Source organism: Chiloscyllium plagiosum, unplaced genomic scaffold (assembly GCF_037043375.1).
Source record: "Chiloscyllium plagiosum isolate Xiang-an unplaced genomic scaffold, Cpla_swu_hap1 HiC_scaffold_2, whole genome shotgun sequence".
Lineage (NCBI taxonomy): Eukaryota > Metazoa > Chordata > Chondrichthyes > Orectolobiformes > Hemiscylliidae > Chiloscyllium > Chiloscyllium plagiosum.
The window spans coordinates 147,388,954-147,402,734 of NW_028270140.1; the positions used below are offsets into that span (position 1 = coordinate 147,388,954).

Below are 13,781 nucleotides of genomic sequence, written 5' to 3' on the forward strand. Positions count from 1 at the left end.
CTATATGATTAATTTAATTAAGGGCAGGTCCAGTTGACAACATTATGCTTTGCTTCTTTCTTACACTTTTTTACAAAAATGAAGTAATACTTTAAGGGCTGGATTTTACATATTTTAGAGGGGTTATGATGGCAGGAAGGAAACTGGCTGGTCAGCTCACTCCAACTCCCACCATCTCAGATCATAAAATCAATCATTAGGTGGACAATTGGTGGCTAAATGGTAGAAAACAGCCAGTTAGCAGTGCAAAGTGGAGCTCAGTGCCCAATCAGGAAGTAGCAGAGGGGTAATGCCATTAACAGAAGTCAGTTACGGATACAAATTTAAAATCCCATGTCTCACTGTCTTAATCTTAATTTCTTATGGAAGAGGGGAATCAGATAAAAAAGTTTAAACAAAATAATCAAATCTGTTGTTACAGTCAGCCATGGTTATGGCAGCAGACCCTCCCTTCCACCCTTGTGCTACTGTGACACTGCTGTCATCAAACTCTGCCAAACTAATTCATGCCAATGCCACATTAATACAGTGGGCAACAGGAAACTGCAGTTGATTGGGTCATTAAGGAACTGAGTAGGTGGGGCAGGGAAGGTTGAGGGTGTGTGCTGAGGTGTTGGTGGGGTGAGGGTTTGAATGGCTTTGTGTCAACGAAGTGAACACCTTCAACTACAGGTGTTTTACACTGCACCTGGCCTATTGCAACAATAGGTCAAGCTCTTTTTGGATACTCGGTTAGTTCCACTTGATCATTTTCGTTTGGTTTGAAATGAAAACAGTGGCAATTTTTCCAGTCACAGTACATAACTAGTTCCACAACTGAAGTGGTTTTCCTCAGGTGGATTCCTGAAAATACAAATAATGCAGTCACAAGTTTTCCTTTTGGTAAAAATGTGCACTGGAACATTCTATACAAAAAGGATAAATTAAATCATATCCTACTAAAAAAAATCAGAAACATAAGTTTGAAAACAAATGTCAAACAGCTCTGACTAAAAGAAACACAGAATGCCAATTTTCCCTGCTAACTACAAATGATAATATGAATATCCAGTTGAAAGAATAAGCACGAGCACATTATAATTATTTTCACAAAATTGGAAGTGGAACCCCAACCATACACCACCACATACTTTCAAAAAGATACTTACTAGTGATTGCCATTCATCAACTAAGTAACAATTACTAGCTCTCAATTTCTGAGCAAATATGAAAATGGCTTGTGCTGACAGACCAGGAATCAACATTACAAGTATGAACATGAAGATTTTTGGAAAAAGAAAACTGATGGAACAATTCTTTTTTTACAAATCATAAAACAATTAAATATCTATGAATATGCAGATACACAGATGATAAATTCTATATACAAGTCCCGTGTATGGAAATCAAACTAACAATTCATGCAGCTCCTCAAAAGCAAATTATGCTATTATTGGTTATTACCAGAACAACTTTGATTTATGTAGTGTTCCTTATGTCAGAGGTTTGCATGGCAGTTTACAAGGAAGATTAGATTAGATTCCATTCCCAACAGTATGGAAACAGGCCCTTTGGCCCAACAAGTCCACACTGACCCTCCGAAGAGTAACCCACCCACACCCATTCCCCTACTCAGTATTTACCCCTAACTAATGCACCTAACACTATAGGCATTTTAGCATGGCCAATTCACCTAACCTTCACATCTTTGGACTGTGGGAGGAAACCGGAGCACCCGGAGGAAACCCACGCAGACAGGGGGAGAATGTGCAAACTCCACACAGACAATCACCCAAGGCTAGAATTGAACCTGGGATTCTGGTGCTGTGAGGCAGCAGTGCTAACCACTGTGGCGATGGCAATGGCAATTTGAGAATCAAGGGGGATCATTGCGTGTTAAATGCCTTGTTATCGGCCCAACTCACCTCATTATTATGCAATTTTCTATCTTAACATCTAGCTTTTTTGGTGAATTTGGTGAGAAAGCAGGAAACCACTGAGCCACTGTGCCGCCCTAAAGGGCCGAGGTCATAGAGTCACAGAGCATTGGCGTACAGCATGGCAACAGACCCTTCCATCCAACTTGTCCATGCCGACCAGATATCCCAACCCAATCTAGTCTCACCTGCCAGAACCCGGTCCATATCCCTCCAAACACTTCCTATTCACTTACCCATCCAGATGCCTTTTAAATGTTGCAATTGTCCTGACCTTCACGACTTCCTCTGGCAGCTCATTCCATACACGTAGCACCTTCTGTGTGTAGAAGTTGCCCCTTAGGTCTCTTTTCTATCTTTCTCCTCTCACCCCAAATCTATGCCCTCTCGTTCTGGACTCCCCAACCGCAGGGAAGAGACTTTGTCTATTTATCCTATCCATGCCACTCATGATTTTATAAACCTCTATAAGGTCACCCCTCAGCCTCTGACGCTCCAGGGAAAACAGCCCCAGCCTATTCAACCTCTCCCTAGAGATCAATTCCTACAACTCTGGCAACATCCTTGTAAATCTTTTCTGAACCCTTTCAAGTTTCACATCTTTCCGATAGGAGGGAGACCTGAATTGCATGCAATATTCCAATAGTGGCCTAACCAATGTCCTGTACAGCCGCAATATGACCTCCCAACCCCTGTACTCAATACTCTGACCAATAAAAGAAAGCATACCAAACGCCTTCTTCAATATCCTATCTACCTGCAACTCTACTTTCAAGGAGCTATGAACCTGCACTCCAAGTCTCTTTGTTCAGCAACACTCCCTAGGACCTTACCATTAAGTGTATAAGTCCTGCTAAGATTTGCTTTCCCAAAGTGCATCGCATTTATCCAAATTAAACTCCAACAGCCACTTCTCAGGCCATTGGCCCATCTGATCAAGATACCGTTGTAATCTTCTTCGCTGTCCACTACACCTCCAATTTTGGTGTCATCTGCAAATTTACTAACTGTACCTTCTTTGTTCATATCCAAATTATTTATATAAATGACGAAAAGTAGTGGACCCAGCATTGATCCTTGTGGCAGACCACTGGTCACAGGCCTCCAGTCTGAAAAACAACCCTCCACCACCACCCTCTGTCTTCTACTATTGAGCCAATTCTGTATGGAAGTGCAAGTTGTTTGAGGAAGAATGTACAAAGTGCAAAGTTTATAAATATATGATTTAAAGACATTCTTGATGGGAGTGAGAGAGGTAGCAATACAAATTAGGTTACACTTTAGATTAGATTAGATTACAGTGTGGAAACAGGCCCTTCGGCCCAACAAGTCCACACCGACCCGCCGAAGCGAAACCCACCCAAACCCCTACATTTACCCCTTACCTAACACTACGGGCAATTTAGTATAGCCAATTCACCTGACCCTGCACATCTTTTGGATGGTGGGAGGAAACCGGAGCACCCGGAGGAAACCCACACAGACACGGGGAGAACGTGATAATGCTCAGAAGATTGACTGGATTTTAAAATAAAAATCACTCTGGTGAAACAGGGAGAAGGGATCTTGTTGACCTTGGTAGAAGCTTGAGACTGTATATACAAGACTACATGGTGAGTGTGGTGTAACTTAAATTTTTTTTGATGGAGTTAAGAAGTTGATGTACTATGAGCTATTGGTTGGACTACAGTACTGGCACAAATCCTCCTTTCGACTCTGTAGGAAATAAAACTTTGAATGGTTTATCAGGCTTCTCAGCCCTCTTTTCTAGATATCATTAATATATATTAAGCTGATGATAGAGGGACTGGAGGAGCAAGTTGAAAAACGAGTTACATTAAGGGTCAAAATAGGTGTAAATGAAGGTGTGAGCATGAGAAAATGAGCCTGTTTTGCTAAGAGCAAATCTACCAAGGCACAAACAAGACTGTGTGTTGTGTTCAAAATGAAGGACAGAGGTCATATTCCATAGGTGGACAACTCAACATTTGGTTCTGAAGGCTGTAAAGTGCCTAGGTAAAACATCTGAGCTTCACTGGAATTCTGCAGCACAGCTAGGATGGAATTTTGGCTCAATCATAAAGTCCTTACTTTCCACCCACTAGTGGGCATGAAGAAACATATTGTTTCATTTTAAGGTTAGACTTGATTTTAACATAAGAGTTAGCAGCAACTCCTGCAAATGCAGAACAGCCCAATTTAATTTTACAGAAGTATGTGTACCAGCCATTAACCATGGAGTTTTCACAACATTTTTTTAATGAGACTCTTGTCGAATGGTATCCAGAGATTGAGTAGTACATTTAAGTTCTAGCCAACAATTTTAAAACCACCTGATAAACTACTCCACTAGATAAAAATTAAGTTAATGCAATAAGTTAGCAACAATTTTAATATATGCAATGACCCTGCTTCAAAAGGTAATCAAGGTTTTAATCAAGGTCACTTATTATTTCCATTATTTCTTGGATTTTGAGTTGATTTGGTTTGATTTATTAAAGTAAAATGAACCAAGATACATTGCAAAATATTGTTTTCAAGGACTGACTAATGAATGTTAAGTTTAGATTTTTAAAAAATGCATTCACTGGATGAGGGCATCGCTGGCTTGACCAGCATTTAATGCCTTTCCCTAATTGCCCAGAGGGCAATTAAAAGTCAACCACATTGTTGTGGGTCTGGAGTCATATGTTGGCCAGGCCAGGTAAGGATGGCAGTTTCCTTCTGTAGTGATTGGAACTAGGTGGGCCTTGTTGACTATGAGGTCTTGATTGGGGTTGTTAACCCAAGCCAATCAGGAAAGCCCTGGCAGACCATCATAAACAGGGGGCATTTCCCCCTCCAACTCTATTTTGATTTAATCCCTGCCCTCCCCTTCACTGTTTGATCACATAGCATTGTCCTTTGAGAAGGGCACTGCTTGTCACTGGCCACTTGGGTGTATCTGTTGTCTTTCACTGTGTCTCACACTTGCGCACACACACAGCATAGGTGCTGGGGAAAATATAAACACGACTGCAGTTAGGCGATAGTGTGGGAATAAAGTAACTAAGCAAAAAGAAAGGAAAAAAAACAGGAGATTTAGAGTCCCCTCAGTTTAGGACACTGACTATGTGCTGGCTGGGCTACAGGCAGTGTGTTCCTGCTGCTGTTAGTTTCTGTTTTAGGGGGGAAAACCTGATTCCTGAACTGGCTGAATTATTTAGCCAGTTTGTTAACTGGTATTCCTTCTTTACTGAGGACTGATTTCTAAACTGCCTGATCACATGCAGTCAATGTGTTTCAGGTGTAACTCAGTTCTTATTCGAGGATTGTTGTTTCACTGGCTGATTGTCCTTTTCTCAAAAGAGTAATGTTGGTTTTGTGTTGGGCTTAGCCCTTGGATTCTAGTTTTCTTTGTTTTTTTGTATATGTCTTCACTGTTTTTGGTATTTGGACTGAGAAAAGGCAAAAAACATAAACAGGGGTTTTGAATCTCCTCAGTCTCTGCTTTATTTCAGGTTGACTTATTTTTGGTTTTCTTTATTGTTTGTTGTGATTTTTTTTCCCTGGGTCTATTTCCTTTAATTTGAACTGTGCTCAGCTGCACAGGCAGCTATCCCACCGCTGTAGCTGCTGCCAGGGGCCTACTTACACTGGGCCTGTTGTTGTTGTTGCTGCTGCCTGGGCCCCAACTACACCTGGGCCTGTTGCTTGAAAAAAGTAGAATCTCCTCAGTTTAAGGGACAGACTCTGAGCTGGCTGGCTACAGTCAGTATACTGTTCACAAGTAAATACCTCTGTGCAGGTATTTCACTGGCGAAGAGAGAAAGTATTTGCTTGCAGCAGTCCCTGTGGTGTTGGGGTAAGTATTTCTGGCATCTTGCCTTTATTTAGGAAACTTGACTCATTTGATCCTGCCGTCGAAGATTGGGATCAGTATGGCTCAATATTGTTTCTGGGCTAATAATATTAGGGCAGATGAAAAGCAACGAGTAATCCTTCTAACTGCTTGCGGACCTGCAGCATTTTCAGTTATAAGGGGCTTAACTTTCCCAGAGGCACCAGATACTAAAACCTTCCAAAGGTTGGAACAGGGCACAAACCCCATTAGGGCTACTGAAGGAAATCAAGGCAATGCCCAACTGGTGTGGATGGGAAGGGTAGGTCAGAGGGCCTCCTTGTGGGTCTGCTCCTGTGCCTGGCCAGACTGGCTATAAACCGGTCCGGGCAGCAGACAGTGGAGGGGGTCACTATGGCCGATTGCCTGCCCCTCTTCTGCAGGTATGTCAGAGCCCAGGTGTCCACCAACACCCTTGAGATTTTCAGGGAAAGGTGGGCACTGCAGGGCGTGTATTATTTTCCCCCTCCAACTCTATTTTGATTTGATCCCTGCCCTCCCCCCTCACTATTTGATCATGCAGCATTGCCCTCTGAGAAGGGCACGGCTTGTCACTGGCCACTTGGGTGTTTCCTTTCTTCCTGGTGGTGGGAATTAAATAAAGATTTGTACACCTGTTTAAAAAAAAAACAAGGCAATGCTGCCCATAGCTTCTGGCAGAATTCAGTGGTAGGCCCTTATTTTCAGTGGGTATAAGTTAGAACACCATTCACGAAGCCAAGTGGCTAATACAGATGCCCTGAGCTGCCTCCCACTGGTAGATACTCCACCTGGAAAAGTCCACTCTGATTTTAAACTTCCTGGACACAAAAAGATCATGCCTGAGCAAAACTAAAACAACTGATGGTAATTGGAGAGACAAAAGGGCCATCATGACCAGGAGTAAAACCTTTTTGGACTTGGTGAGACCAGATCACTGTAGAGGATGGCATGTTACTTTGGGGAGCAAGAGTGATCGTCCTGAGTAAAGGATGCGACAAGATACTGGCTGAACTCCACCAGGGTCATCCAGGATTTCCAAGATAAAGATGCTCACAAGAAGCCATGTCTAGTGGCCTAGGTTGGATATTGACATAGCTGCATTGGGTCAATGCCCAGAGTGCCAATGAGGACAAAGTGCCACCAACGGCGGTGCCACATTCATAAAAATGGCCAGGTAAACCCAGGACTCTGTTACATGCCAAATATGCTGGTCCTATCATGGGCTCAATGCACCTGGTCATCATGGATGCCCATCCAAAGTGGGTGGATGTGCATAAAGTCCATTCAGCAAACTCTGATGACAATTGAGAAGCTGCGAGCATTGTTTGTGACACACTGACTCCTGGAAGCATTGGTCATGGTCAATGGGATGTCATAGCAGCAGGGAATTTGAGCATTTCCTGAAGTGAAATGGCATTCAGCACATAAGGACAGCTCCGTATCATCAAACATCCAACAGTCTGGTGGAAAGAGCGGGCTACAATCTAGTACGCACCGATCATCTCAGAGCCTGAATCAGAGAAACTGGACCTAGGACAAAAACATCCCCGAAAAAAGCTACAAAAAGACCAGGCTTATATCCCCAGACTTAGTGGGGATAGAGTGATTGGAACTAGGTGGACCTTGTTGACTACGAAGTCCTTGGCTCGGGTTAACAACCCCAATCAATCAGGAAGTCCTGATTGACCAATATAAACAGCGGATACTGCAGTTAGGCGGTAGTGTGGGGGTAAAATATAAGCAGGAGATGCACTGCCCTTTGAAAAGAGAAAAAAAAAGAAAAATATAAACAGGGCTCCCCTTTTACTTTTCTGGCAAACCTCCTCTGCTCTTGGCTGCACTTCAGTTCCACGCTCCTGATTTTTGGGCACCTGGTGCAGAGAGTGGGAGGGTAGGTCAGAGGACCTCTTAGCGGGTCTGCTCCTGGGCCTGGCCAAACTGGCCATAAACAGGTCTAGGCAGCAGGCCATGGAGGGGGTCACTGGGGCCGATTACCTGCTCCTCTTCCACGGTTATGTCAGAGCCTGGGTGTCCCTGCAGAAGGAGCATGTGGTGTCTATCACCACCCTTGAGATTTTCAGGGAGAGGTGGGCACTGCAGGGAGTGGAGTGCATTATTTCCCCCTCCAACTGTTTTGATTTAATCCCCGCCCTCCCCTTCACTGTTTGATCATGCAACATTGCCCCCTGAGAAGGGCACTGCTTATCACTGGCCACTTGGGTATTTGCTTTTTTCCTGGTGGTGTAATATAAATAAAGATTTACACACTAGTTGTTTTTCACTGTGTCTGACACCTGCACACGTGATGGGGGAGGAAAAAAACAAAGGGTCCCTTTTTAGTTTTCTGGAAAACCTTCTCCTCTGGTTTTGGCTGCACTTCAATCCCACGCTCTTGATCTTTAGGCACCCAGTGCAAAGGGGGGCGGGTAGTCAGAGGATCTCCTTGTGGGTTTGCTCCTGGTGGAGCAGGCTGTGGAGGCTGTCGTTATGGCCGATTGCCTGCCCCTCTTCCGTGGCTATGTTCGAGCTTGGCTGTCCCTGGAGAAGGAGCACACTGTGTCTACCAACTTCCTTGAGCTGTTAAGGAAGAGGTGGGCACTGCAAGGAGTGGAGTGTTTTAATTTCCCCCTCCGACTCTATTTTGATTTAATCCCTGCCTTCCCCTTCATCTTTTTGATCACGCAGCATTGCCCTTTGATAAGAAGGGCATTACTTGTCACTGGCCACGCTGGTGTTTCCTTTCTTCCTGGTGGTGGAATATAAATAAAGACTTATACACCTGTTGTTTTTCACTGTGTCCTACACCTGCACAAACATGACATGGGTGCTGGAGGGAAAATAAGCACTACCGCAGTTAGGCAATAGTGTGGAGGTAAAACAAAAAAACCCAGAAAGTATAAACAGAGGGTCCCTTTTTAGTTTTATGGAAAACCTTCTCCTTTGCTTTTGGTTGCACTTCAGTCCCACACTCCTGATCTTTGCGCACTTACTGCGGAGGGGGGGGGGGGGGGGGGGGTAGGTCACAGGATCTCCTTGTGGGTCTGCTCCTGGGCCTGGCCAAACTGTCTATAAACAGGTCCAGGCACCAGGCCATGGAGGGGGTCATTATGGCCAACTGCCTGCCCCTCTTCCGCGGTTATGTTAGATTAGATTAGATTATTAGATTAGATTACAGTGTGGAAACAGGCCCTTCGGCCCAACAAGTCCACACCGACCCGCCGAAGCGAAACCCACCCATACCCCTACATTTACCCCTTACCTAACACTACGGGCAATTTAGCATGGCCAATTCACCTGACCCTGCACATCTTTGGACCGTGGGAGGAAACCGGAGCACCCGGAGGAAACCCACGCAGACACGGGGAGAACGTGCAAACTCCACACAGTCAGTCGCCTGAGGCGGGAATTGAACCCGGGTCTCTGGCGCTGTGAGGCAGCAGTGCTAACCACTGTGCCACCGTGCCGCCCACTTAGAGCCCGGATGTCCCTGGAGAAGGAGCATGCAGTGTCTACCAACTTCCTTGAGCTGTTCAGGGGGTGGAGTGCTTTATTTCCCTTCCAACTCTATTTTGATTTAATCCCTGCTGTCCCCTTCACTTTTTTGATTGTGCAGCATTTCCCTTTGATGTGAAGGGCACTGTTTGTCTCTGGCCACTCTGGTGTTTCCTTTCTTCCTGGTGATGGAAATTGAATAAAGATTTGTACACCTGTTGTCTTTCACTGTGTCTCACACCTGCATACACACAACATGGGTGATGGGGAAAATATAATAGCAGTAGTGTGGGGAAATGAAAAAAGTATAACCAGGTGATTTAGAATCTCCTCAGAAAGAAAAAAAAATAAACAGGGGATCAAAGGTGGGCACTGCAGGGAGTGTAGTATTTCCCCCTCCAACTCTATTTTGATTTAATCTCTGCCCTCCCCTTCACTGTTTGATCATGCAGCATTGCCCTTTGAAAAGGGCACTGCTTGTCACTGGCCACTCAGGTTTTTACAAAAAAAATGATAAAAAATCACGGGGTCCCATCCAATTTTATTTTGATTTAATCCCTGCCTGCCCATCTCACGTTTGATCACTCCAGCATTGCCCTGTGATGAGAAGGGCACTGCTTGTCACTCGCCACTCAGGTGCTTCCTTTCTTCCTGGTGGTGGAATATGAATAAAGATTTCTGCATTCGTTGTTCATGTACTGTGTCTTACACCTGCACACACATGGTGCTGGGGAATAAAAAAGGAAAAAAGAAGAAAAAAAGAAAACCATGAGTGTCAGACCTCCTTAAAAAAAAGAGAAAAATATATAAAAAGAGGGTCCCCTCCAATTCCGTTTTGATTTAGTCCCTGCCCTCACCTTCACCTTTTTGATCACTCAGGCATTGCCCTGTGATGTGAAGGGCACTGTTTGTCACTGGCCACTCGGGTTTTTCCTTTCTTGCTGGTGGTGGAAATTGAATAAAGATTTCTGCACTCGTTGTTCTTCGCTGTGTTGTACACCTGCACACACACGACATGAGTGCTGGGGAAAATAAACACTACCGCTGTTTGGCGGTAGTGTGGGAGTTTAAACAAGAAGGGAATAAATTTAAAAAACAAAAAAATATAAACGGGGATTTAGAATCTCCTCAGTTCTGTGGACTGACTCCGAGCTGGCTGGCCAGCCAGGAGATACTGTGCACAAGTAAATAGAGAGTGAATTGATAATGGGATAGCAGCCTCTGTGCAGTTATTTCACCTTCCATAAAAGACATTAGCGAACTAGATGGGTTTTTATTCCGACAATGGATTCATGGTCATCATTAGACTCTTAACTCCATACTTATTGAATTCAAATCCCATCATCAGCTGAGGTAGGATGTGAACCTGGGTCCCCAGAACATTACCTGGATCTCTGGATTAACAGTCCAGCGATAATATCACTAAGGCCATGACTCCATTTCATTTTGTCAGGGTCATTTGTAGGTAATAATTTAAAATTTCCCAGATGTGCACGAGACACCATTTTGGTGCAGTTTTTAAACATTACCATCTTTGATACAGGTTTTCCCAATTCCTTGCTGAAAAATACTATTTAGTACTTAAAGTACAAAATTATGTTTGTCTCTTTAATGATAGATGGTGAGTCTGTCACCTAATTATGTTGGGTTCTTGAAGATGGAAGGTCAATAGGAGGGGTGAGAGAAAAAGTGACCAAAACTGAAGGTGCCCTCTCTCCAAATTTTGCAAATATGCTGTTTGCTGATGATACCACTGTTGTAGGGCAGATCTCAAACAAAGATGACACAGAATACAGGAAAGAGATTTAGTGCTTAGCTGCAGGGTGTAAAGACAACAATCTCTCCATCAACGTCAACAAAATGAAGGAGCTGGCCATTGACTTCAGGAAACAGAATGGACAGCACACAGTGTCTGCATCAGTCGTGCTAAAGTGAAGACGATTGACGGCGTCAGGTTCCTGGGAGTGATGATTACTAACAGTTTGTCCGGGTCCATCCACGTTGAAACAATGATCAACAAAACCTAACAACACCTCAACTTCCTCAGGAGGCTAAAGGACATTCGGATGTCCACAAGAACACTTACCAATTTTTATCGAAGCACCATAGGAAGCATTCTATCTGGAAGAATTATAGCTTGGTTTGGCAACTGTGTTTCCCAACACCACAAGAAGCTACAGAGTGATCTACAGCCTAGCTACAGCCCAGTCGATAACACAAACCAGCCTTTCATCCATTGTCTCTACTTGCACTTCCAACTGCCTCGGAAAAGCAATCGACATAATCAAGGGCTCCTCTCACCAGTTTTCTCTCTTCCACTCCCTTCCATCGGGCAGAAGTTATAAAAGTTGGTACACACATATGACTAGATTTAAGAACAGCTTCTTCCCCACTGTTATTAGACTTCTGAATGGTCCTCTCAAATTTTAAAGTTAATGTTGATCTCAGGATTCAGCAGCCCAAACAACTTTGGGAGAGTAGGGGAGGTGTTAGTGGTTGAGCGTTGGGAGAGAAGTGCTTCACTGTGGTTCATGACTGTAACTGAAGCCAGGGAGGGTCTCGTTGTCTGCCTAGTGTGTTAGCTGTTCAGATTATTCTTGGAAGGTCCCTTCCAAGCAAATAAATAGTTCCTCAGTCGGCTTCCAAAAATGTTCTTAAGTGGACCTAACTACATGATTTGACTACCATCTATTGGGAAATGGACAACAGGTTGGATGAAGTTGAGAAACAAGCAATCAGGCTGGCAGGCTTGAAATTCCACGCCAACCCACTTCTATTCCACCAACAAGCATGGGCTAATAATTCAGCCGAAGGTGTGAGCTTTGAATGAGTAGCATAATGTGCCTGCAAAGCAGAAGGACATGAATTTAAACCATTCTCCCGATGACCATAATTGCATAAGTGTTTGGATACTTATGGATAAGAACAAGAGTGGGCCTTGGATAAAGGTGTCAAATTGGGGGAAAGCCAACTATAACCGAATTTGGCAAGACTTGGAGAATGTGAATTGGGAGTGGATGTTGAGGGAAAATCCACATCTGACATGTGGGAATCCTTTAAGGAGCAATTGAATAGAATGCAGGACAGGCATGTTCCCGTGAAAATGAAGGACAGAACTGGCAGAATTTGGGAACCTTGAATGACAGGGTAAGTTATCAGCTTAGTCAAAAAGGAAGGAAGCATACCTAAGATCTAGGCAACTAGAAATAGATGAAGTCCTTGAAGAATATACACTAAGTAGAAAGGAGCTCAAACGGAGAGTTAGAAGGGCCAAAAAGAGCTCTGAAATGTCCTTGGCCAGCAGGGTTAAGGAGAATTCCTACCCATATTAGGAGCAAGAGGGTATGTTGGAAAGAGCAGACCCACTCAAGGATAAAGGAGGGAGGTTATATGTGGAGCCAGAGAAAATAAGTCAAATCCTTAATGAGTACTTTACATCAATATCCACCAAAGCGATGTCGAGGTTAGGGAAAGGTGTGTGAATAGTCTTAGGCAGGTCAATGTAATGAAGGAGGAAATGTTGGGTGTCTTGAAATACACTAAGGTAGACAAGTCCACAGAGCTAGATAGGGTCAAACGAAGGGTACTGGGGAAGGCAAGGGAGGAAATAGCTGGGACCTTAATAGATACCTTTGCATTCTCTTTGGCCTCAGGCCTGCTTCCAAAAGACTGAGTAAAAACAAGGACTGCAGATGCTGGAAACCAGATTCTAGATTAGAGTGGTGCTGGAAAAGCACAGCAGTTCAGGCAGCATCCGAGGAGCAGGAAAATCAACGTTTCGAGCAAAAGCCTTTCAGCTCTATTCCTGATGAAGGGCTTTTGCTCGAAACGTTGATTTTCCTGCTCCTCGGATGCTGCCTGAACTGCTGTGCTTTTCCAGCACCACTCTAATCTAAAATCCAAAAGACTGAAGAATGGCCAATGTTATTCCGTTTTTTAAGAAAAGAAACAGAAATACTCCAAGTAATTACAAGCCAGTGAGCCTGACATCGGTGGTGAGGAAGCTGTTGGAGAAGACACTGAGGCACAGGATTCATTCACATTTGGGAGTGAATTGACTTATCAGTGATAGGCAACATGAGTTTGTGCAGGGAAGGTCATCTCTAACCAACCTGAATGAGTTTTTTGAAGAGGTAACAAGATGATTGATGATGGAATGGCAGTAGATGTTGTCTACATGGACTTCAGTAAGGCATTTGAGAAGGCACCTTATGGCAGTCTGGTACAGAAGGTAGAATGTCATGGAATCCTGAGTGAGCTGGCTAGATGGATACAAAACTGTATAGAAAACAGAGTGTAGCAATGGAGGGGTGCTCTTCAGAATGGAGGTCAATAACTAGTGGTGTTCTGCAGGTGGGACCTTTGTTTGCAATATATATAAGCGATCTTGAGGAAAATGTAGGTGGTCTGATTAGCACATTTGTGGATGACACCAAAATTGGCAGATTTGCAGATAGTGTGGAGGATTGTCAAAGGACACTGTGGCTTAATTAGATTGCAGATTTGAGCAG

At 43.9% G+C, this 13,781-nt stretch overlaps 1 protein-coding gene across 3 annotated transcripts in view; it reads right to left on the reverse strand.

Annotated features, from left to right (window-relative positions):
- rgs12b (regulator of G protein signaling 12b) overlaps positions 1-13,781 on the reverse strand; it is a 280,716-nt gene that overhangs the window by 155,152 nt on the left and 111,783 nt on the right. The gene's annotated exons all lie outside the window — the stretch shown is intronic.